Raw genomic sequence first — 25,565 nt, 5'->3', positions numbered from 1 at the left:
ATAATGTCAGGTACTGTGGCACTCATAAAAAATGTCAGGTACTGTGGCACTCATCAAATGTCAGGTACTGTGGCACTCACAAATAATGTCAGGTACTGTGGCACTCACAAATAATGTCAGGTACTGTGGCACTCATAAAAAATGTCAGGTACTGTGGCACTCATAAAAAATGTCAGGTACTGTGGCACTCATCAAATGTCAGGTACTGTGGCACTCATAAATAATGTCAGGTACTGTGGCACTCACAAATAATGTCCGGTTCTGTGGCACTCATAAAAAATGTCAGGTACTGTGGCACTCATAAATAATGTCAGGTACTGTGGCACTCATAAAAAATGTCAGGTACTGTGGCACTCATAAAATGTCAGGTACTGTGGCACTCACAAATACTGCTCCTGACATGTTATTATAAACTTCATAAGCTCTCAGTTAACCTGATGGAACAGTAACTAAAATACGTCCTCAAAAGGGTCAAATTTATCAAAGAAAGACCACCCAATTCCAGGATATTTACGACACTGTGGGAAAAAGCGGGAAATCTGCACAAAACATCGCTGCTTCATACCCGAGTTCGATGTCTCGCCGAGAAGTGTTGGCTCAGTTTTACAAGTTGCAACTAGACATGCAATTCAGCTGAAACTCAAACTTTAGGTCAGCGTTATTCTATATATATATAAAAAAAAATTTTTTTGAGTACTTTCCGAATCTCATTAGTTTTTAGCAACGAACTATGTTTCTTCCCTCGCGGAAAAATGTCAAAATTTTGGTGACGTGTTTTTAAGATTTGTGCATCAGACTTTGGGAACGTCCCCCCCCCTTCAACAAAAATATTAGACAGGGCTCAAAACACTTTTCTCGCGACAGTTATTCTCTGTATTATTTGTGAAAAGACGAGGAACAACTCACAGATATTTTTACCTCTGCTGTCACTTATAAAAAACCAAGTTGCTAGACGAGCCTTGCAATATGTTGCCTCTGCAACAATATATATCTGCCGGCGAATATTATCTTTATATCCAGCAACAAAAACAAATAAACATACTTTAAAAATAGAAATGAGATACTATAATATAGAAATGTTTCCCCTTTCAAATATTTTTTCTCTGAAAATTTTGACACTATAATTAACATGCAATTCACGTTTATTATTTAAATTACAAAAAAACTTCAATAAAAGCATATTGTTTTTTCCTCTTTTTTTCATTTCAAGATTCGTAAATTATTTTCCGTGAAATTTACATAACTTCGTTTGTTCGTTTTTTATTACTCTAAGTAATATACATTATGCAATATTTTGATTTGTCTTTATCAAAAAACCATTCTCATATTATTAATTTTTAAATGGGTGGACTGGTAAGCCAGTAGAAGGTCTCGGTCAGATGACCAAAAATTCCAGTGGCGTCAGGAAACACCTATCCTGTTTCCTGACGAATCTTACTTAACTTAGCCTTGTTTTGCTTAGAAGATCTATACCCTCAGGGGTATTTATCCTCTGGACTTTAGAGTTTACTTAATGATCCTAGTGCAGTCGATAGGCTTCAAACCCTATTAACTAACAAACCACTTGTTGCGTCATAAAATTTTTGTTTATATCAAGATTCAGAGGAAGAAATTAATGTCAAGGATTTTTGACTTCAAAAATACGTATTTAAAACCATTAAGCCTAGAGTACACAGCTCCAGCTTACAACCCATAAGCTGAAGAAACTCCAAATGTTTCCAACGTCACTGTTTCTGGAGCTGAGAAACGTCAGATGAAAGAACAGGCTAAAGAAGATCCAGAGGAGACATGATCACTGCGTTCAAGATTGTGGAAAACGTACAAGACAAAAGTTTAAGAAAATTTCCCACTATATGGAAAGAAAATAATGGAACGAGCTATAAGAGGCATCGGAAGCAGATACAATACACAGCTTGAGAAGTAGGTATGATAGCCCCGTAGAAACTAAAAAAAAAGCCTCAGCAGTGATCCGGTGAAGGATAAACTTTTTCTCGTGGACCCAGGAGATATAGTTCAACGCAACGACCACATCTAGGAGAGTACACAGGAAAATAAAACGTACCTATCCAGTCCCAAGTATTTCGCAGTTTTTCGTTTAATTAAAGAAATCAGAGCATTCTTAATTACCTGTGACTAATGGTTGTCTATCAAAATCCCGCACTAATAGACGAACTTTGTGACGACGTTTCGGTCCACCTTGGACCACTGTCACGTCACAACAACTTGACAAAGTTTCTCTCCTAAGTGCGGCGTTTTAGCGAGTAGTTCCAGCCAGGGTATTGTGACCTTTTTCATATTCTGTACTGATGACGGTGTTTTATCCACCAAGAAAAATATCTGCTGACGATGTTGTTATCCATGTAATGACCCACTTAGAGCTCAGACAACCGCTAGAGTGAACCAGATACTTGTGCAACATCTGGGAATCTTTACTGAAGGAATATTTCGCCAGCCAGAGTCTTCTTAAGTCATCTTACACTGTTCTTCTCTGTATTGGAATGAAGACGCCACTGGCTGGCGAAACGTTTCCTCAATAATGATTCGCAAACATTGCACAAGTGTCTCAGTCTTCAACTTCAACCACTAGAGTACACGTACTTGAGCTTCCAAACAATTCATCAACTCACTCACACACACACACACACACACACACACACACACACACACACACACACATGCTAGATGTTACACTACTCCGTAACATTTGTAAAGCCCTAGTATACAGGGGCCTGTGTTTTGGAGAGTAACTTTCCACTGTAGGCTATGTAGTCTGCAGAAAGGGTTGGGGGGGGTCACGAAGCCTCCTTGTTCATAAATGTTCATTTAATTTGTTTAACTCATTCGTATCAGTGTGTTAGTGAGTTAATGTGAACAGGAGTGTGGCAGTGGCATTTTTTGGAGTAGACTGTAAGTTGCATGTAAGTTACTATTATTGTATTATATATATTTTTGTATAGGTGAGTTTTTGTGTCCTTCCTTACACAACGTTAATTATTTGCATTCATGTTTAATTTGTATGAGTACATGCTGGCCCAAGGTTCGCTGTGCTTTCAGAGTAATTTTATAACCCCTAGACAACAGTGTGAGTAGCCTTTAGGAGCCAGGAACATTTTATTTAAGTTAGGACGTCAAAGTTGTAACACTGGAGGACAGGAGGGTCAGAGGAGACATGATAACGATATATAAAATACTGTGCGGAATACACAAGGTGGACAAAGACAAGATGTTCCAGAAATGAAGACTCAGATGAGACAAAGGAATGTTAGGAAGTATTTCTTCAGTCACAGAGTTGCCAGGCAGTGGAATAGCCTAGAAAGCGACGTAGTGGAGGCAGGAACCATACATAGTTTTAAGACGAGGTATGATAAACTTCATGGATCAGGGAGAGAGAGGACCCAGTAGCAACCAGCGAAGAGGCGGGGACCAGGAGTTATGAATCGACCCCTGCAACCACAAACAGGTGAGTACACTGTGTCTTAATTCTTCACGTTCCTCACTCTGTGTCACAAGCCACTTCGTCGACTCCAAGAGGTTTAGTATAAAATTGTCAGACTACCTCTCAGTAAGTCGGTGTTGGGTTAATGCACCAGACCTCAGACCGGCAGCAATGTTTACACCATTATTTGCATAACACACTCTATCATTGCCGTACTCCAGAACATTTACGCTGCCAGGCACGCAGCACGGACCGCCAGGGAAGTCGGAAAATAGTAACGTACTATATACTTAGCTTGTCTTTCCTTTTTTTTTCCCCCCGTGTCTCTGTTGTCTTTATCTTCGCTTCTGTTCTTTTACTTTGTTTATTCTCTTCTCGCTATTTACACGCGATCTCTTTGTGATCTTTCTGTGGTCTCTCTGTGGCCTCGCAACTTGCACAATCTCTTTTTTTTTGTGGGTGTTTGAGCAGATTCTGCGGCTCAGTGTAACAGCTTCTCTCCCTCTCATTACCACTACTCTGCTCATCTCCATCTAGTTATTCTCAAAGTAACAGCCTCCTTCCATCTCGTTACCACTAGTCTACTAACCTCCACCGAGCTAGACTTAAGGTAACTTCCCTCTCGTTACCACCTCCCTCTCGTTCCCTCTCGTTACCACCTCCCTCTCGTTCCCTCTCGTTACCACCTCCCTCTCGTTACCACCTCCCTCTCGTACCCTCTCGTTACCACCTCCCTCTCGTACTCTCTCGTTACCACCTCCCTCTCGGACTCTCTCGTTACCACCTCCCTCTCGTACTCTCTCGTTACCACCTCCCTTTCGTTCCCTCTCGTTACCACCTCCCTCTCGTTCCCTCTCGTTACCACCTCCCTCTCGTACCCTCTCGTTACCACCTCCCTCTCGTTCCCTCTCGTTACCACCTCCCTCTCGTACTCTCTCGTTACCACCTCCCTCTCGTACCCTCTCGTTACCACCTCCCTCTCGTACTCTCTCGTTACCACATCCCTCTCGTACCCTCTCGTTACCACCTCCCTCTCGTTCCCTCTCGTTACCACCTCCCTCTCGTTCCCTCTCGTTCCCTCTCATTACCACCTCCCTCTCGTTCCCTCTCATTACCACCTCCCTCTCGTTCCCTCTCGTTACCACCTCCCTCTCGTTCCCTCTCGTTCCCTCTCGTTCCCTCTCGTTCCCTCTCCTCCATCTTACAACATAAATATATGAAAATTATTTCCACAATAAATATAACTCACTTTACACGTCGTAATTACTTTTAAGTTGGTGTAATTAGTCGTGAATCCCTTTCAGCGATTTTTTTTCCTCTCGTGTGAGTGAGAGAAATAAAAAAAAAAAGTATTTTGCCTGTCGCAAAATACGAGAAAAAAAATTAGAAATTTATGAGAATGTCAAGAGAAATCAATTTTAAATCTTATTTCTTTAAATAAAGACAACCATCACGAAAATTCCTATAGTTCTATTGAAATAGATGCACTCCCTGGAAATCTATTGCAATAGATGCACTCCCTGGAAATCTATTGCAATAGATGCACTCCCTGGAAATCTATTGCAATAGATGCACTCCCTGGAAATCTATTGCAATAGATGCACTCCCTGGAAATCTATTGAAATAGATGCACTCCCTGGAAATCTATTGAAATAGATGCACTCCCTGGAAATCTATTGAAATAGATGCACTCCCTGGAAATCTATTGAAATAGATGCACTCCCTGGAAATCTATTGAAATAGATGCATTCCCTGGAATCTATTGAAATAGATGCACTTCCTGAAGAACTATTGAAATAGATGCACTCCCTGGAAATCTATTGAAATAGATGCACTCCCTGGAAATCTATTGAAATAGATGCACTCCTGGAAAACTATTGAAATAGATGCACTCTCTGGAAATCTATTGAAATAGATGCACTCCCTGGAAATCTATTGAAATAGATGCACTCTCTGGAAATCTATTGAAATAGATGCACTCCCTGGAAATCTATTGAAATAGATGCACTCCCTGGAAATCTATTGAAATAGATGCACTCCCTGGAAATCTATTGAAATAGATGCACTCCCTGGAAAACTATTGAAATAGATGCACTCCCTGGAAATCTATTGAAATAGATGCACTCCCTGGAATCTATTGAAATAGATGCACTCCCTGGAAATCTATTGAAATAGATGCACTCCCTGGAAATCTATTGAAACAGATGCACTCCCTGGAAAACTATTGAAATAGATGCACTCCCTGGAAATCTATTGAAATAGATGCACTCCCTGGAAATCTATTGAAATAGATGCACTCCCTGGAAAACTATTGAAATAGATGCACTCCCTGGAAATCTATTGAAATAGATGCACTCCCTGGAAATCTATTGAAATAGATGCACTCCCTGGAAATCTATTGAAATAGATGCACTCCCTGGAAATCTATTGAAATAGATGCACTCCCTGGAAATCTATTGCAATAGATGCACTCCCTGGAGATCTATTTAAGGTAGACAACTGGTGCAGCAGCATCGGACTGTCAACACAAGACCGTCCAGTAATAATCAACAAGTCATTGCAATAATATTGTTGTCTGGGGACTATTGAAGATGATAGTGAGCATGATAGTGAGCATGATAGTGAGCATGATAGTGAGCATGTTAGTGTGCATGATGGTGAGCATGTTAGTGAGCATGATAGTGAGAATGTTAGTGAGCATGTTAGTGTGCATGATAGTGAGCATGTTAGTGAGCATGATAGTGAGCATGATAGTGAGCATGATAGTGAGCATGTTAGTGAACATGATAGTGAGCATGATAGTGAGCATGATAGTGAGCATGATAGTGAGCATGATGGTGAGCATGATAGTGAGCATGATAGTGAGCATGATAGTGAGCATGTTAGTGTGCATGATGGTGAGCATGTTAGTGAGCATGATAGTGAGCATGTTAGTGAGCATGTTAGTGTGCATGATAGTGAGCATGTTAGTGAGCATGATAGTGAGCATGTTAGTGAACATGATAGTGAGCATGTTAGTGAGCATGTTAGTGTGCATGATAGTGAGCATGTTAGTGAGCATGATAGTGAGCATGTTAGTGAACATGATAGTGAGCATGATAGTGAGCATGATAGTGGGCATGATAGTGAGCATGATGGTGAGCATGATAGTGAGCATGATAGTGAACATGATAGTGAGCATGATAGTGAGCATGATAGTGAGCATGATAGTGAGCATGATAGTGAGCATGATAGTGAGCATGATAGTGAGCATGATAGTGAGCATGATAGTGAGCATGATGGTGAGCATGATAGTGAGCATGATAGTGAGCAAGGATCGTGAGCATGATAGTGAGCATGATAGTGAGCATGATAGTGGGCATGATAGTGAGCATGATGGTGAGCATGATAGTGAGCATGATAGTGAGCATGATAGTGAGCATGATAGTGAGCATGATAGTGAGCATGATAGTGAGCATGATAGTGAGCATGATAGTGAACATGATAGTGAGCATGATAGTGAGCATGATAGTGAGCATGATGGTGAGCATGATAGTGAGCATGATAGTGAGCAAGGATCGTGAGCATGATAGTGAGCATGATAGTGAGCATGATAGTGAGCATGATAGTGAGCATGTTAGTGAGCATGATAGTGAGCATGATAGTGAACATGATAGTGAGCATGATAGTGAGCATGTTAGTGAACATGATAGTGAGCATGATAATGAGCATGATAGTGAGCATGATAGTGAACATGATAGTGAGCAAGGATAGTGAGGAAGGATGTTATCCTGGTTAGCAGGAAGGATATTATCCTGGTTAGTAGGAAGGATGTTATCCTGGTTAGCAGGAAGGATATTATCCTGGTTAGTAGGAAGGATGTTATCCTGGTTAGCAGGAAGGATGTTATCCTGGTTAGCAGGAAGGATATTATCCTGATTAATGGGAAGGATGTTATCCTGGTTAGCAGGAAGGATATTATCCTGGTTAGTAGGAAGGATGTTGTCCTGGTTAGCAGGAAAGATGTTATCCTGGTTAGCAGGAAGGATGTTATCCTGGTTAGCAGGAAGGATGTTATCCTGGTTAGCAGGAGGGATAGTATCCTGACCAAGAGGAGGGATATTTTCTTGGCCAGAATGAGGGATATTATCTTGGCCAGAAGGAGGAATATTATCCTGGCTAGAAGGAGTACTATTATCCTGGCTAGAAGGATGGATATTATCCTGGTTTGGAAGAATATTATCTTGGTTAAAGGGATATTATTCTCGTTAGGAGAAGGGATATTATCCTGGCCAGGTGGAGGAATATTGTTTGTAAAGAAGATGGATATTATCATAGCCAGGATATTCTCTATTTCTTTCTCTCCGTCTCTGTCTCTGTTTTTCTTTCTCCACTGTCTCTCTGTCTCTGTCTTTCTTTCTCTCTCTCTCTTCTTACCTTCTACTTTCATATTTATTACTCCAAATAATACATAGCATGAAAGTTTGGGAGTCAGTGTTAGTTCGGTAAAGGTATCTAGCATGCAAACCTTAGTTAATATTCCTGATGATATGGGTAGGTCTCACCTTCCTTCAAGCCTGGCTGGTCTTGTAGTGTCGCTGGAAGGTTTTTGGCTGGTCTTGTGGTGTCACTGGAAGGTTTTTGGCTGGTCTTGTGGTCTCGCTGGAAGGTTTTTGGCTGGTCTTGTGGTCTCGCTGGAAGGTTTTTGGCTGGTCTTGTGGTGTCGCTGGAAGGTTTTTGGCTGGTCTTGTGGTGTCGCTGGAAGGTTTTTGGCTGGTCTTGTGGTGTCGCTGGAAGGTTTTTGGCTGGTCTTGTGGTGTCGCTGGAAGGTTTTTGGCTGGTCTTGTGGTGTCGCTGGAAGGTTTTTGGCTGGTCTTGTGATCTCGCTGGAAGGTTTTTGGCTGGTCTTGTGGTGTCGTTGGAAGGTTTTTAGCTGGTCTTGTGGTCTTGCTGGAAGGCTTTTGGCTGGTCTTGTGGTCTCGCTGGAAGGTTTTTGGCTGGTCTTGTGGTCTCGCTGGAAGGTTTTTGGCTGGTCTTGTGGTGTCGCTGGAAGGTTTTTGGCTGGTCTTGTGGTCTCGCTGGAAGGCTTTTGGCTGGTCTTGTGGTCTCGCTGGAAGGCTTTTGGCTGGTCTTGTGGTCTCGCTGGAAGGTTTTTGGCTGGTCTTGTGGTGTCGCTGGAAGATTTTTGGCTGGTCTTGTGGTGTCGCTGGAAGGTTTATGGCTGGTGTTGTGGTCTCGCTGGGAGCTTCTTGCCTGGCCTCGTGGCTTCGCTGGAAGCATCTTTGTTGGTCTCGTGGCCTCGAAGGAAACTTCTTGCCTGGCCTCGTGGCCTCGCTGGAAAGTTCTTGGCTGGTCTCCTGGCCTGGCTGGAAAATTTTTGGCTGGTCTCGTGGCCTCACTGGAAAGATCTCACTATCTCTTCTTTGTCAAGTTCTTCCTCGATCTTCTATATTCCTGAGCATGGAATTCGATAGTTTTTGTAAGTTTTTTTTCCCAGCAAAGAAGACCAGAGACACTGGTCTGCCGACCCACTGAGTGCAGCTTTACTGGTCATGAGACCGAAGCTTTTCCCTGGCTCAGAGGTCCGGGATTACTCCTGATGACAGTGAGTCAAGGATTACATGCAGATTTCCAGCAACGAGTTACTTTCGAGGGATTACTAGGAGCGGGAGTGAGAAGGGTGCACGACCTCGATGAGGAGGTGCAGGACCTGGCTGAAGAGGTGCAGGACCTGGCTGAGGAGGTGCAGGACCTGGCTGAGGAGGTGCAGGACCTGGCTGAGAAGGTGCAAGACCTGGCTGAGGATGTGCAGGACCTCGCTGAGAAGGTGCAGGACCTCGCTGAGGAGGGTGCACGACCTCGCTGAGGAGGTGCACGACTTCGCTAAGGAGGTGCACGACCTCGCTAAGGAGGTGCACATCCTCTGGTCGTGAATTACAAGAATAACGACCATAATATCCGTATCACATTAGTCTTACCCACACTGGAATAAGCTTACGCCTCAGCTTAGGCCTCTTTAAGCTTGGTACTGTGTCAAGGATTACCTAGAAGCAGCTTCAGCATAATTGCTATATTTCTAGCAGCATTCTTTGACTCCTGTCTTCTTCTTCTTCTGATTACTATTATTATTATTATTATTATTATTATTATTATTATTATTATTATTATTATATGTTCATGGGAAACGCTGCACCTAGAGGGGCCCTACGGGAGGAAATGTTGGCTAGGAGAGAGAGAGAGAGAGAGAGAGAGTGAGGTAAAGAGAACTGGCACACAAATGGAGCTTAATTGAGACTTAATGGAGCTCGGTCATGAGCCAAATCCCATCTCGAATAAAGCTTTACACAGCGACACGCGTCTCTAAATCCTCTTGTCTCCTTGTTAAGATCACGTCATGAGAGCTCTTGTGGGACGAGAGATTGAGAGACTCGTTATCACTGCTGCTTGAAGTGGTCGTTATCTCTCACTCTGAGACTGTGAGTGAACACTGAGACAGCCCATGCAGGCAGGTGTAATGAGCAAGGCTCCTGACCTCACCAAAGACAGATTACTGTTGTCTAAGAGGTAAGGAGCAGCATCCCTCACTCCTCCCACGGCCTCTCAGATAAATCTTAAGATGCTGTGAGGCTAACGTCTTCTCATTAACGCACACGTTAAGGAGGGAATATTCTGCATCTTGCGATGAGACTATCATGCATTACCAGTGATTTAGGAATTAGGTACTTGTGCAACACCTGGGTAGGTTTGTAAACGTCTTCAAATAACGACACCCAGGTGACGTACATGTGTCTAATTCCTCGTCCTGACGGTATGGTAGACCATCACTGTAATGATAGCAGGGATTTATTAGTTTTAATCGGTGCACACAGTGGTGAAACAGTAGTCTGAATTGCAAAATGTCCAATTGCAAATAGGTAATCGCTGTAACAAGAGGTATCTGCACTCTAGAGCTGGCTGCTACATCATCCTGGAACGTTGTGCTGGCTGCTACATCATCCTGGAACGTTGTGCTGGCTGCTTCATCAACCTGGAACGTTGTGCTTGCTGCTACATCATTTTGGAACGTTGTGCTGGCTGCTACATCATCCTGGAACGTTGTGCTGGCTGCTACATCATCCTGGAACGTTGTGCTGGCTGCTACATCATCCTGGAACGTTGTGCTGGCTGCTACATCATTTTGGAACGTTGTGCTGGCTGCTACTATATCATCTTGGAACGTTGTGCTGGCTGCTACATCATCCTGGAACGTTGTGCTGGCTACTACATTTTCCCGGGGCGTTATGCTGGCTGCTACATCATCACCCAAGAACGCTGCGCGCTGCGCTGGTTGCTACAACAACCTGGAACGCCGTGCTGGCTGCTACATCATCCTGGAACGCTGCGCTGGCTGCTACGTCATCACCCTGGAACGCTGTGCTGGCTGCTACATCATCCTGGAACGTTGTGCTGGGTACTACATTTTCCTGGGGCGTTGTGCTGGCTGCTACAACATCATCCTGGAACGCTGCGCTGGCTGCTATAAGATATTCCTGGAACGCTGCGCTGGCTGCTACATCATCACCCTGGAACGCTGCGCTGACTGCTACATCATCATCCTGGAACGCTGCGCTGGCTGCTACATCATCACCCTGGAACACTGCGCTGGCTGCTACATCATCACCCTGGAACGCTGCGCTGGCTGCTACATCAACATCCTGGAATGCTGCGCTGACTGCTACATCATCACCCTGGAACGCTGCGCTGGCTGCTACATCATCACCCTGGAACGCTGCGCTGGCTGCTACATCATCATCCCGGAACGGTGCGCTGGCTGCTACATCATCACCCTGGAACGGTGAGCTGGCTCCTACATCATCATCCCGGAACGGTGAGCTGGCTGCTACATCATCATCCCGGAACGGTGCGCTGGCTGCTACATCATCATTCTGGAACGGTGTGCTGGCTGCTACATCATCACCCTGGAACGTTGCGCTGGCTGCTACATCATCATCCCGGAACGGTGAGCTGGCTGCTACATCATCATCCCGGAACGGTGCGCTGGCTGCTACATCATCATTCTGGAACGGTGCGCTGGCTGCTACATCATCACCCTGGAACGGTGCGCTGGCTTCTACATCATCACCCTGGAACGCTGCGCTGGCTGCTACATCATCACCCTGGAACGGTGCGCTTGCTGCTGCATCATCACCCTGGAACAGTGAGCTGGCTGCTACGTCATCACCCTGGAACGTTGCGCTGACTGCTACATCATGACCCTGGAACGCTGCGCTGACTGCTACATCACCACCCTGGAACGCTGCGCTCCCTGCTATATCATCACCCAGGAATGGTGCACTGGCTGCTACATCATCACCCTGGAATGCTGCGCTGGCTGCTACATCATCACCCTGGAACGCTGCGCTGGCTGCTACATCATCACCCTGGAACGCTGTTCAGGCTGCTACATCATCACCATGGAACGCTGCGCTGGCTGCTACATCATAATCCTGGAACGCTGCGCTGGCTGCTACATCATCACCCTGGAACGCTGCGCTGACTGCTACATCATCACCCAGGAACGCTGCGCTGATTGCTACATCATCATCCCGGAACGCTGCGCTGGATGATACATCATCACCCTGGAACGCTGCGCTGACTGCTACATCATCATTATGGAACGCTTCGCTGGCTGTTACATCATCACCTTGGAACGCTGCGCTGACTGCTACATCATTATCCCGGAATGGTGCGCTAGCTGCTACATCATCACCCTGGAATGGTGCGCTGGCTGCTACATCATCATCCCGGAATGGTGTGCTGGCAGCTACATCATCATCCCGGAACGGTGCGCTGGCTGCTACATCATCCCGGAACGGTGCGCTGGCTGCTACATCATCGCCATGGAACGCTGCGCTGGCTGCTAGATCATCATCCCGGAACGGTGCGCTGGCTGCTGCATCATCATCCCGGAACGGTGCTCTGGCTGCTACATCATTGCCATGGAACGCTGCGCTGGCTGCTAGATCATCATCCCAGAACGGTGCGCTGGCTGCTACATCATCATCCCGGAACGGTGCACTGGCTGCTACATCATTGCCATGGAACGCTGCGCAGGCTGCTAGATCATCATCCCGGAACGGTGCGCTGGCTGCTGCATCATCATCCCGGAACGGTGCGCTGGCTGCTGCATCATCCCGGAACGGTGCGCTGGCTGCTGCATCATCACCCTGGAACGCCGCGCTGGCAGCTACATCATCATCCTAGAACGGTGCACTGGCTGCTACATCATCACCCTGGAACGCTGCGCTGGCTGCTACATCATAATCCTGGAACGCTGCGCTGGCTGCTACATCATCACCCTGGAACGCTGTGCTGACTGCTACATCATCACCCAGGAACGCTGCGCTGATTGCTACATCATCATCCCGGAACGCTGCGCTGGATGATACATCATCACCCTGGAACGCTGCGCTGACTGCTACATCATCATTATGGAACGCTTCGCTGGCTGTTACATCATCACCTTGGAACGCTGCGCTGACTGCTACATCATTATCCCGGAATGGTGCGCTAGCTGCTACAACATCACCCTGGAATGGTGCGCTGGCTGCTACATCATCATCCCGGAATGGTGTGCTGGCTGCTACATCATCATCCCGGAACGGTGCGCTGGCTGCTACATCATCCCAGAACGGTGCGCTGGCTGCTACATCATCGCCATGGAACGCTGCGCTGGCTGCTAGATCATCATCCCGGAACGGTGCGCTGGCTGCTGCATCATCATCCCGGAACGGTGCACTGGCTGCTACATCATTGCCATGGAACGCTGCGCTGGCTGCTAGATCATCATCCCGGAACGGTGCGCTGGCTGCTGCATCATCATCCCGGAACGGTGCGCTGGCTGCTGCATCATCCCAGAACGGTGCGCTGGCTGCTGCATCATCACCCTGGAACGCCGCGCTGGCTGCTACATCATCATCCTAGAACGGTGCGCTGGCTGCTACATCATCACCCTGGAACGCTGCGCTGGCTGCTACATCAACATCCTGGAATGCTGCGCTGACTGCTACATCATCACCCTGGACCGCTGCACTGGCTGCTACATCATCACCCTGGAACGCTGCGCTGGCTGCTACATCATCACCCTGGAACGTTGCGCTGGCTCCTACATCATCATCCCGGAACGGTGAGCTGGCTGCTACATCATCATCCCGGAACGGTGCGCTGGCTGCTACATCATCACCCTGGAACGTTGCGCTGGCTGCTACATCATCATCCCGGAATGGTGAGCTGGCTGCTACATCATCATCCCGGAACGGTGCGCTGGCTGCAACATCATCATTCTGGAACGGTGCGCTGGCTGCTACATCATCACCCTGGAACGGTGCGCTGGCTGCTACATCATCACCCTGGAACGGTGCGCTTGCTGCTGCATCATCACCCTGGAACAGTGAGCTGGCTGCTACGTCATCACCCTGGAACGTTGCGCTGGCTGCTACATCATGACCCTAGAACACTGCGCTGACTGCTACATCATCATCCTGGAACGTTGCGCTGGCTGCTACATCATGACCCTGGAACGGTGCGCTGACTGCTACATCACCACCCTGGAACGCTGCGCTCCCTGCTATGTCATCACCCAGGAACGGTGCGCTGGCTGCTACATCATCACCCTGGAATGCTGCACTGGCTGCTACATCATCACCCTGGAACGCTGCGCTGGCTGCTACATCATCACCCTGGAACGCTGTGCAGGCTGCTACATCATCACCCTGGAACGCTGCGCTGGCTGCTACATCATAATCCTGGAACGCTGCGCTGGCTGCTACATCATCACCCTGGAACGCTGCGCTGACTGCTACATCATCACCCAGGAACGCTGCGCTGATTGCTACATCATCATCCCGGAACGCTGCGCTGGATGATACATCATCACCCTGGAACGCTGCGCTGACTGCTACATCATCATTATGGAACGCTTCGCTGGCTGTTACATCATCACCTTGGAACGCTGCGCTGACTGCTACATCATTATCCCGGAACGGTGCGCTAGCTGCTACATCATCACCCTGGAATGGTGCGCTGGCTGCTACATCATCATCCCGGAATGGTGCGCTGGCTGCTACATCATCATCCCGGAACGGTGCGCTAGCTGCTACATCATCATCCCGGAACGGTGCGCTGGCTGCTACATCATCGCCATGGAACGCTGCGCTGGCTGCTAGATCATCATCCCGGAACGGTGCGCTGGCTGCTGCATCATCATCCCGGAACGGTGCACTGGCTGCTACATCATCGCCATGGAACGCTGCGCTGGCTGCTAGATCATCATCCCGGAACGGTGCGCTGGCTGCTGCATCATCCCGGAATGGTGCGCTGGCTGCTGCATCATCACCCTGGAACGGTACGGTGGCTGCTGCATCGTCACCCTGGAATGGTGCGCTGGCTGCTACATCATCACCCCGGAACGGTGCACTGGCTGCTACATTATCATCCCGGAACGGTGCGCTGGCTGCTACATCATCACCCTGGAACGGTGCACTGGCTGCTACATCATCATACCGGAACTGTGCGCTGGCTGCTACATCATCACCCTGGAATGGTGTGCTGGCTGCTACATCATCACCCTGGAACGGTACGCTGGCTGCTACATCAACATACTGGAACGCTGCGCTGACTGCTACATCATCACCCTGGAACGCTTCGCTGACTGCTACATCATCATCCTGGAACGCTGCGCTGGTTGCTACATCATCACCTTGGAACGCTGCGCTGACTGCTACATCATCATCCCGGAACGGTGCGCTACCTGCTGCATCATCACCCTGGAACGGTGAGCTGGCTGCTACATCATCATCCCGGAACGGTGCGCTGGCTGCTACATCATCATCCCGGAATGGTGCGCTGGCTGCTACATCATCACCCTGGAACGCTGCGCTGGCTGCTACATCATCACCCTGGAACGCTGTGCAGGCTGCTACATCATCACCCTGGAACGCTGCGCTGGCTGCTACATCATAATCCTGGAACGCTGCGCTGCCTGCTACATCATCACCCTGGAACGCTGCGCTGACTGCTACATCATCACCCAGGAATGCTGCGCTGATTGCTACATCATCATCCCGGAACGCTGCGCTGGATGATACATCATCACCCTGGAACGCTGCGCTGACTGCTACATCATCATTATGGAACGCTTCGCTGGCTGTTACATCATCACCTTGGAACGCTGCGCTGACTGCTACATCATTATCCCGGAACGGTGCGCTAGCTGCTACATCATCACCCTGGAATGGTGCGCTGGCTGCTACATCATCATCCCGGAATGGTGCGCTGGCTGCTACATCATCATCCCTGAACGGTGCGCTGGCTGCTACATCATCGCCATGGAATGCTGCGCTGGCTGCTAGATGATCATCCCAGAACGGTGCGGTGGCTGCTGCATCATCATCCCGGAACGGTGCACTGGCTGCTATATCATCGCCATGGAACGCTGCGCTGGCTGCTAGATCATCATTCCGGAACGGTGCGCTGGCTGCTGCATCATCATCCCGGAACGGTGCGCTGGCTGCTGCATCATCCCGGAACGGTGCGCTGGCTGCTGCATCATCACCCTGGAACGCCGCGCTGGCTGCTACATCATCATCCTAGAACGGTGCGCTGGCTGCTACATCATCACCCTGGAACGTTGCGGTGGCTGCTGCATCATCACCCTGGAATGGTGCGCTGGCTGCTACATCATCACCCTGGAACGGTGCACTGGCTGCTACATTATCATCCCGGAACGGTGCGCTGGCTGCTACATCATCATCCTGGGACGGTGCGCTGGCTGCTACATCATCACCCTGGAATGGTGCGCTGGCTGCTACATCATCACCCTGGAAAGGTACGCTGGCTGCTACATCAACATACTGGAACGCTGCACTGACTGCTACATCATCACCCTGGAACGCTTCGCTGACTGCTATATCATCATCCCGGAACGCTGCGCTGGCTGATACATCATCATCCCGGAACGCTGCGCTGACTGCTACATCATCATCCTGGAACGCTGCGCTGGCTGCTACATCATCACCTTGGAACGCTGCACTGACTGCTACATCATCATCCCAGAACGGTGCGCTAGCTGCTGCATCATCACCCTGGAACGGTGCGCTGGCTGCTACATCATCATCCCGGAACGGTGCGCTGGCTGCTACATCATCATCCCGGAACGGTGCGCTGGCTGCTACATCATCACCCTGGAACGCTGCGCTGGCTGCTACATCATCATCCCGTAACGGTGCGCTAGCTGCTGCATCATCATCCCGGAACGGTGCACTGGCTGCTACATCATTACCCTGGAACGCCGCGCTGGCTGCTACATCATCATCTCGGAACGGTGCGCTGGCTGCTACATCATCACCCTGGAACGCTGCGCTGGCTGCTACATCATCATCCCGGAACGGTGCGCTGGCTGCTGCATCATCATCCCGGAACGGTGCACTGGCTGCTACATCATTACCCTGGAACGCTGCGCTGGCTGCTACATCATCACTCTGGAACGCTGTGCTGACTGCTACATCATCACCCTGGAACGGTGCGCTGGCTGGTACATCATCACCCTGGAACGGTGCGCTGACTGCTACATCATCACCCTGGAACGCTGTGCTGACTGCTACATCCTCAACCTGGAACGCTGTGCTGGCTGCTACATCATCACCCTGGAACGGTGCGCTGACTGCTACGTCATCACCCTGGAATGCTGAGCTGACTGCTACATCATCATCCCGGAACGGTGCGCTGGCTGCTGCATTATCATCCCTGAACGGTGCCCTGGCTGCTACATCATCACCCTGGAACGGTGCGCTGGCTGCTACATCATCACCCTAGAATGGTGCACTGGCTGCTACATCAACATCCTGGAACGCTGTGCTGACTGCTACATCATCACCCTGGAACGCTGCGCTGGCTGCTACATCATCACCCTGGAACGGTGCGCTGGCTGCTACATCATCATCCCGGAACGGTGCGCTGGCTGCTACATCATCACCCTGGAACGGTGCGCTGGCTGCTACATCATCACCCTGGAACGGTGCGCTGACTGCTACATCATCACCCTGGAACGCTGCGCTGGCTGCTACATCATCACCCTGGAACGGTGCGCTGGCTGCTACATCATCACCCTGGAACGGTGCGCTGGCTGCTACATCATCACCCTGGAACGCTGCGCTGGCTGCTACATCATCATCCCGGAACGGTGCGCTGGCTGCTACATCATCACCCTGGAACGGTGCGCTTGCCCCTACATCATCACCCTGGAACGGTGCGCTGGCTGCTACATCATCATCCCGGAATGGTGCGCTGGCTGCTACATCATCACCCTGGAATGGTGCGCTGGCTGCTGCATCATCATCCTGGAACGGTGCGCTGGCTGTTACATCATCATCCCGGAACGGTGCGCTGGCTGCTACATCATCACCCTGGAATGGTGCTGTGGCTGCTACATCATCACCCTGGAACGGTGCGCTGGCTGCTACATCATCATCCCGGAACGGTGCGCTGGCTGCTGCATCATTACCCTGGAACGGTGCGCTTGCTGCTACATCATCACCCTGGAACGGTGCGCTGGCTGCTACATCATCATCCCGGAACGGTGCGCTGGCTGCTAGGCTGCTACATCATCATCCCGGAACGGTGCGCTGGCTGCTACATCATCACCCTGGAACGGTGCGCTGGCTGCTACATCATCATCCCTGAACGGTGTGCTGGCTGCTACATCATCACCCTGGAACGGTGCGCTAGCTGCTACATCATCATCCCGGAACGGTGCGCTGGCTGCTACATCATCACCCTGGAACGGTGCGCTGGCTGCTGCATCATCATCCTGGAACGGTGCACTGGCTGTTACATCATCATCCCGGAACGGTGCGCTGGCTGCTAGGCTGCTACATCATCATCTCTGAACGGTGCGCTGGCTGCTATGTCATCACCCTGGAACGGTGCGCTGGCTGCTACATCATCATCCCGGAACGGTGCGCTGGCTGCTACATCATCAGCCTGGAACGGTGCGCTGGCTGCTACATAATCATCCCGGAACGGTGCGCTGGCTGCTACATCATCACCCTGGAATGGTGCGCTGGCTGCTACATCACCATCCCGGAACTATGCGCTGGCTGCTGCATCATCATCCCGGAACGGTGCGCTGGCTGCAGCATCATCATCCTGGAACACTGCGCTGACTGCTGCATCATCACCCTGGAATGCTGTGCTGGCTGGTACATCATCTTTCCAGAACGGTGCGCTGGCTGATACATTATGACCCTGGAACGGTGCGCTGGCTGCTACATCATCATCCCAGAACGGTGCACTGGCTGGTACATCATCACCCTGGAACGGTGCACTGACTGTTACATAATCATCCTGGAACGGTGCGCTGGCTGCTACATCTTCACCCTGGAACGGTGCGCTGGCTGTTACATCATCATCCCGGAACTGTGGCTGGCTGCTGCATCATCATCCCGGAACGGTGCGCTGGGTGCTGCATCATCATCCTGGAACGCTGCACTGACTGCTGCATCATCACCCTGGAACGCTGTGCTGGCTGCTACATCATCATCCCAAAACGGTGCGCTGGCTGCTTCATCATCACCCTGGAACGCTGCGCTGACTGCTACATCTTCACCCGGAACGGTGCGCTGGCTGCTTCATCATCATCCCGGAACGCTGCGCTGGCTGCTACATCATCACCCTGGAACGCTGCGCTGGCTGCTACATCATCACCCTGGAACGGTGCGCTGGCTGCTCCATCATCACCCTGGAACGCTGTGCTGGCTGCTCCATCATCACCCTGGAACGGTGCGCTGGGTGCTCCATCATCACCCTGGAACGGTGCGCTGGGTGCTACATCATCACCCTGGAACGCTGCGCTGACTTCTGCATCATCACCCTGGAACGCTGCGCTGACTGCTACATCATCATCCCGGAACGGTGCGCTGGCTGCTCCATCATCACCCTGGAACGCTGTGCTGGCTGCTCCATCATCACCCTGGAACGGTGCGCTGGCTGCTCCATCATCACCCTGGAACGCTGCGCTGGCTGCTCCATCATCACCCTGGAACGCTGCGTTGACTGCTACATCATCACCCTGGAACGCTGCGCTGGCTGCTCCATCATCACCCTGGAACGCTGCGCTGGCTGCTGCAACACGTCCCAACAGTGGTGTATAAAACAAGCTGTATGTGAATATCTCCTTAGCCCAAATAAATATTTCAGAACTCTGGGCCTAACTTCGTGTGCAGCCAGGCACCAACTTTCCGCCAAATCCTTTTAAAGATTGAAAGTGAAACTATCTTAGATGCTGAAGTTCTGACGGCAGTCGATGGTCTTAATCAAATTTCTTGAGAAAGCAATTTCCCCCCTCCTCCCCCCCCCCTACAATCCAGGCAGGTCGCTAGCAGTGAAACTTCAGAAAGATGGATTAGGGAATATATTACCAGTGATGAGCACTGCTTTCAGATCTTTCAGCGAGTCACGTGTTCAGCATATAGCCAAGTGGAGCTTTTCAGTCATTGAGGTGGAGAGGTTGACCTTTTTCCAGGATATATCAGACGACTGGAATTATTTCCAGCAAAAACATATTTCAAGTGTCCAAGTCTGATTTTGTAGAATTTTCCGAATTTCACACAGTACATTACACAGTATAATACACAGTATATTAAACAGTATATTACACAGTATAATACACAGTATAAATACATAGTGTATTACAAAGTATAATACACAGTATTTATACACAGTATAGTAAACAGCATATTACACAGTATAATACACAGTATATTACACAATATAATACACAGTATAATACACAGTATATTACACAGTATAACACGCAGTATAATACACAGTATAATACACTGTATAATACACAGTATAATATACAGTATATGCACAGTACATTACACAGTATAATACACAGTATATTACACAGTATAACACACAGTATAATACACAGTATAATACACTGTATAATACACAGTATAATACACAGTATATTACACAGTATAACACACAGTATAATACACAGTATAATACACTGTATAATACACAGTATAATACACAGTATATTACACAATATAATACACAGTATAATACACAGTATAATACACTGTATAATACACAGTATAATACACAGTATATTACACAGTATAACACACAGTATAATACACAGTATAATACACTGTATAATACACAGTATAATACACAGTATATTACACAATATAATACACAGTATAATACACAGTATATTACACAATATAATACACAGTATAATACACAGTATATTACACAGTACAATACACAATATACCACAGAGTATACTATACAATATAACATCCAATATATTTATTTACCAGCTCTGGTAACATCTAGTCATCAAAGCTGTTACAATTCACATCATGTTATGACTCGTTATTGACACAAATCACTTCATATAACGTTCTTTGCTAGGACAGTTCACTTCATAATATCTCTCTCTGAAAGTAATCCGTCGAACTAGCCTTAGCCTGAAATTAATGAATATACATAAAAAGCAATATGCTCGATATTATACTCGGCTGAAATATTCTGACGGATTGTTGCACAATAATCTTGCAGAACTGTGAAGGACGCTGATGCTGCACACTGCAGCAGGAAGGATGACCTCTCTCCGCACCTGTCAACACCTGTAAACACAATGACTCTCGTGTCCATTGCCAAAGTTGCACCGACAAATCACATACTGTGATTGAGTGTGGTTGAATATGGTCAATCCGTCATGCCAAACTTGCCTCTCTGTCAATTACATTTTAGAGGTTAGTGTAATGGAACTGAATAACGAAAGGTATAGATGGGTATTTCTGCGTGTCATGACTCACGAAATCGTAAAGACACGATATCTAGCTGGCCCAGTGGCTAGAGCGTCGGTCTGGAGTTTTATGACTCTCTGATCGCGGGTTCTAACCCCACCCGTGGTATGGTTTATTTCTGCGTATAAACAACATCAGATTCGTACACACACCGATAGGTGTGTACATTCGCCGAAAAGTACAAATAAGCAGCGATATATGCGTAATTCAGTGTATATACACCTATGGGAGTGTATTTCACTGTATATATTCCGTGAGGTGCATAATAGTGTGTATATAGTGTAAACTATATACCGTGAAGTGTAGATCTCTCAGTGTATATATACCTGGAGAGGGTCTCGGGGGTCAACGCCCCCGCGGTTCGGTCTGAGACCAGACGTTAACCACCATTTTAAAAACCAATGCCCTGTATTCTTAAATGTTAGCAGACAGGCGAATTGCAGCCTTAATGACCGTCTTGCGGCCACTGGCCTTTAAAATTAACGACCTGGACAGTGATACTCCCAGGAGTGTCAGTAGGACACAGCAGTATAGGTAGGATACAGCAGTGCAAGTGGGACACAGCAGTGCAGGTGAGACACAGCAGTGTAGGTAGGACAGAGCCGTGCAGGTGGGATACTGCAGTGTAGCTAGGACACAGCAGTGCTGGTAGGACACAGCAGTGCAGGTGGGACACAACAGTGCAGGCAGGACACAGCAGTGCAGGTAGGACACAGCAGTGCAGGTAGGACACAGCAGTGCAGGTTGGACAGTAGTGCAGGTGAGACACAACAGTGTAGCTAGGACACAGCAGTGCAGGTAGAACACAGCAGTACAGGTGGGACACAGCAATGCAAGTGAGACACAGCAGTGCAAGCAGGACACAGCAGTGCAGGTAGGACACCTTACATAGGCTTCAGGACACCCTGCGGTGAGGGGCTAGGATCTGCCGGGTTCAAGTTAGGTTAGGTATAACTCTCAACCATCATCCATGTAGAATGAGTGAATAACTTTGTCGATAAGTTGTAAACTTGATAACTAACTTTTGTTAAATATTAGTATCCCTGAAAGTGAGCGATATCCCTTGATATGTGGACATGGTATTCCCAATGGTACTCAGTTTTTCCCAAAGGCACTCAACTATCCCCAAAAGTACTCAAGTATTCCCAAAAGTACTCAAATATTCCCAAAAGCACTCAAGTATCCTCAAAAGTACTCGAGTATCCCCAAAAGTACTCAAGTATACCCCAAAGTACTCAGGTATCCCCAAATGTAATAAAGTATCCCCAGAACTATTCCAATATTCCCAAAAGTACTCAAGTACTCCAACTTCAACTTTTCCCTAACCGCTCCACACCTCCCTTCATTTTCACCAGCACCTCTCTTCACTTTCACTGCCACCTCCCTTTACTTTCAGTACCACCTCCCCTCACTTTCACCACCACTTCCCCTCACTTTCACCACCATTTCCTCTCACTTTCACCACCACCTCCCCTCACTTTCACCACTCTCTCTCCCTTTTCTGTTAGATTACCAAAATTGTACTTTCAGGAAGATAACTATCTTGGCAGCCTTCATTTAAGATATCTAACGATAATCTTGATCATTAAAGTAATTTCTCGGTGTATATAGACATGATTTCTAATATTTTTGACCCAATTTGGTTATCTTCTCTGTCAATATACACACTAGACAATAAAACTTGTGTATTAAACTTGCGTATTAAACTCGTGTATTAAACCTGCAAGAAAACTTACCCGTTTCTTCTTTATTTTCAGCTTTAAGTTTGTCAATAAATATTAATCCTTGCTTTAAGTACTAAAGAATTTCTTAACTTGTGGGGAACACGTTACACGTAGCCTTAATGAACCTCCTTAAGCCTCTAAACCCAACATATATATATATATATATATATATATATATATATATATATATATATATATATATATATATATATATATATATATATATATATATATATATATATATATATATATATATATATATATATATATATATATATATATATATATATATATATATATATATGTCGTGCCGAATAGGCAGAACTTGCGATCTTGGCTTAAATAGCAACGCTCATTTTGCCATATAGGACAAGTGAAAATTTGTGTATGCAATAATTTCACCAAAATCATTCTGAACCTAACGAAAAAAATATATGTCACTGTGTTTGTTTAGTATTAAATTATTGTAAACAAATCTAAAATATATTTAGGTGGGTTAGGCTAAAATAAATTGCGCTTGTTATGATAAGGTTAGGTAAGTTTTCTAAGATTCTTTTGGTGCAAAATTAAAATTTTTTACATTAACATTAATTAAAAATATATATCTTTAAACGTATAAAAGAAAATTTCAGAAAGGACTTAATTTTAAATGAGTTCTTGCTAATTGACCAGTTTTACATATTCGGCACGACATATATATATATATATATATATATATATATATATATTTATATACCATTTTTCTTATTAATATTAAGAATAATATGGAACAAAATAAATGAATATGTAGGTTATATGTTGTTTATATTTTACGTTTATCACAAATATTAATATGACTTTTAAGTGAATATATTACATATAATTCTTGAATGTCAATAATTTCCTCTATTTACTATATATTTACATATACAAATAATTAATATATGTATATATTATATCAGGGATATATTATTAACAATTTAACGAAAGGATATATTAGGTCAATTTTTTATTATGTGTGTTCTTAAGAATACAGAGAATCCTTCTGTCCCTTTGCAGTTTCCTTCGTTATTCTTTATTCTTAAATTGATTTTGGCTTTAGATTCTCTTCTTCGAAATTAGTGTATTTTTTTTTAATCATTCATATATTAATTTTACTTGAAAAATTGAAATCTGACAAAAATTTTTTGAGAAATCTCAAAACTGACGAGGTAACACCATTAAATTTATATTTACTGCGTAAAACGTGCTTGTGGTCAGTAATGTGTAAACCATAACAGGTTTTAAACAGTTTGTGCAATAGAAGTTTGATAGAAGGTAACAGGTTATAGAAAATATGTTAGTTGGTGTTTAAAAAATTTGTGAAGGTATACGAAAAAGTCAGAAATTTTGTGTAAAAGGGAAGTGAAGTTTGGGTCAGGTAAAGTTTTTTTTTTGGTGGGTGTTTGTGGACAGACTGGTGTGGGAGGGGGAGTGTGGGGAAGGAGGGTGGGAAGGGTAGTTTGTGTGGACTGGGGAAGGGTGGTCGATATGGCTTCCCCTGTATGGGGAGTGGGGATGTGGGGCAGTTAGTTAATGGTAGCCTGGGTTGGAGCATACCTTCTTTTACATGGTCTAACTCCTATTGTTTTAAGCTCTCTCTCTTTCTCTCTCTATCTCTCTCTCTCTCTCTCTCTCTCTCTCTAGTTTTCTCCCCAATAATCAACGAAGACCTTCTCTACTTTTCTCTACCCAGTAATGACTTGACAATGGTCTGGGACGGAGAGAATGGCCGTCATAAGATTTCTTTCCTAAGTGTTTGGTGACTCCACAATCAACTACACATTATAACAAACAGTAACACTTAAGTAAACAAATCATGGAGAGGTTTCACAGACTTCTCTCAACACCAACACAGACACAGCACAGACTGGTCTTAACAAAGACACAGCACAGACTGGTCTTAACACAGACACAGCACAGACTGGTCTCATCACAGACACGGCACAGACTGGTCTCAACACAGACACAACACAGACTGGCCTCAACACAGACACAGCACAGACTGGTCTCAACACAGACACAGCACAGACTGGTCTCAACACAGACACAACACAGACTGGTCACAACACAGACACAGCACAGACTGGTCTCAACACAGACACATCATAGACTGGTCTCAACACAGACACATCACAGAATGGTCTCAAAACAGACACAGCACAGACAGGACTCAACACAGACACAACACAGACTGGTCTCAGTACAGACACAGTACAGACTGGTCTCAGTACAGACACAGCATAGACTGGTCTCAACACAGACACAGGATAGACTGGTCTCACCACAGATACGGCACAGACTGGTCTCAACACAGACACAGCATAGACTGGTCTCAACACAGACACAGCATAGACTGGTCTCAACACAGACACAGCACAGACTGGTCTCAACACATACACAGCATAGACTGGTCTCAACACAGACACAGCACAGACTGGTCTCAAAACAGACACAGCACAGACTGGTATCAACACGGACACAACACAGACTGGTCTCAGTACAGACACAACACAGACTGGTCTCAACACAGACACAGCACAG

This window comes from Cherax quadricarinatus, chromosome 1 (assembly GCF_038502225.1).
Source record: "Cherax quadricarinatus isolate ZL_2023a chromosome 1, ASM3850222v1, whole genome shotgun sequence".
Lineage (NCBI taxonomy): Eukaryota > Metazoa > Arthropoda > Malacostraca > Decapoda > Parastacidae > Cherax > Cherax quadricarinatus.
This window is presented reverse-complemented; position numbering follows the sequence as displayed.